Below are 2,420 nucleotides of genomic sequence, written 5' to 3' on the forward strand. Positions count from 1 at the left end.
AGTTTTCATATCAGTCTCCTGGCACTGGTGTGGTGTCTACTGTTTGGCACCGTTGCTTACATTTGTGGCCACAAAGCTGGAATCTAATACTGTCATGGTATCATAACGCACAAAGCTCTCTCTGTGACAGTGTATCACTCTGTCGGCCAGAACGTGTTGTAACTCCAGCCTCTGACAAAAAAGGCTGCAAGAGCTGGCACCAGATAGCTTCTCGTCTTCTTGAAGACTCCTGATGGCAACAAGCCCTGTCAAGTGTTAGTGTCGGAAAAATGTTTTAACAACTGCATCTACATTGACATTGGGGAAACGTTAAGGGAGTTAAAAATCTGTGATTCTAAGGTGCATCACTGTTTACAGCAAATCCTGAGGAGCAACATAAGAGAAAAGATGAAGACTGAGGATTTGAGTATGACCACTGTACATCAGCTGTTTCTCCGTTTGTTTTGTTTTCTTTTTTGTGCCCTTTAAACTCCTGATCACCGTCATATAGATCATGTCTTAAGACTTTATTTCCTCCAACAATAGCCCTATGAGGAGGATAATGAGAGGATATAATAAGACTGGGCTTTAATCAGGTGATTGCTGCCCCCTAATGGAGGATTGCCCACCCAACTAAAACCTCCTGAAGGCTGCCAGGTCCATAGGCTCTGGTAGGGGCCATGAGTGAGGTCATTGTCATGGTTTATAAGAGGTACCTGAGCTATCACACATTTACAGCCAGATCTATTCTTCGTTTAAAAACTTTATTTATATCTATCAGTTTATTTGTCAGGGGCAATACATGTAGGCGTTGTTATACCTGATGAAAATGCAACTGATGTAACGTATAAAGGACTTCTAGCCGGGGGTTCATTCGCACATCTTGTCCCTGGTTAGGCTTTTGAGATATAAAACACATGATACAACACTGTAAAAAAGACAGAAGTTAAAAATCAAACAGACATAGACAGGCCGCCTACTATCTTTTTTAAATCTAGTGTGACATCCAAGCATCTTCATCTACCAACATCCTAGACCTCTAGTTTAGTCTTTCCTCCCTCTGTGGTACTAAAAATTAACAGGTTCATCATTGTAAGTGATTTTAACTTTCACTTGCCACTGACCTTTTAAGCGTTGCTAAATCATTTCAACATGTTTCTTGCCTCACACATAACTGTGGGCACACCCTCGAGCTCGCCTGGCCTGACCCGAAACTTCTTGCACACGACTGAGTTAGTTTCTTCCCAAGACAGAAACAAACAATATGACCTCCAAGCTTGAATGAATACTCGGCAGCTAAGCCCTCTGCTACTTTTCTTCAATGTGTCAAAAATAATTCCCAAGTTTACCAAATATTAAATGAAACTGGCAATCGGTTCAATGATCAGTGCTCCTTAGCTCTTGATATTATCGCTGCAAATAAGACTAGCCCCAATGTTGAACCCTGGATAGATGACTACACTACACAAAAGGGTGAGCGGAGATGGAAAAAAAAAAAAAAAAAAAACAAGCCTCAACATTTGAATAAATCGTGTTTTTTTTCCTGAGTTTCATGTGTCAAGTTGTCAAGTTTCAACTACAGTGTGTGAAACCACAAACCAAATAGGCTATAGCAAAAACTGAACAGGAAGCAGCAGGTTAGCGATGAATGTGCTTCACACCAGTTCTGACTCGAGACAGAATGTGGGCACCAGTTTAACCAGAAAGCCACAGCTCTGTTTTTTTTTTTTTCATTACACTGTATGAAGATTTGTTTTAGAAGATCTTAAGGAAGGATCTGATCTTAGAATATAAAACAACACATATAAAACAACACATCTCGAGAGAGTTAGGGGCGGCTGTAGCTCAGTGGGTAGAGCTGGTTCGAATCCCCGGCTCCCCTGGGGTGGGACTGAGCTACATGCCGAAGTATCCTTGAGCAAGATACTGAACCCCAGAATTGCTCCTGATGTGCAGTTGGAACCCTGTGGGGCAGCCACTGCCATCAGTAAGGGTCCTGCAATGAGTGTACGTACCCTGGCCTTCACCCATGAGTCAAACTGGATTTGGCCCCAGTAAGCCCCACAACCCCTCAGGGGGATGAAAAGCAGCAACCCTCACGGAAAAAGCAGAAAACGAAACAAAACATCTGATATAATATAAAAATGGGCTGTTACATCAGATCCAGGCCTGTGGTTCTGCTTTAGTGTATTCATATGAATTGCCCATTTATTTACACTTTTGTGAAACATCTTGTTAATTTCTGTTTGGCAACATACATTTTCCAGCATTACACCAACACCTAAGTGGAAAACCCTGTGATAGGTGTAAGACTTTAGTTTCCCATTTATTTAGGTCAGCTTTTTTCTCTCTCTCTCTGTTTTAAGGTCAAGTTGTGCTAACCATGGCACCAACCGACTTTGCGGTGTGCTTGTTCCAGGTAAAGGTAGAAGAACAACAGA

The sequence above is a fragment of the Sparus aurata genome, chromosome 8 (genome assembly GCF_900880675.1).
Source record: "Sparus aurata chromosome 8, fSpaAur1.1, whole genome shotgun sequence".
NCBI lineage: Eukaryota > Metazoa > Chordata > Actinopteri > Spariformes > Sparidae > Sparus > Sparus aurata.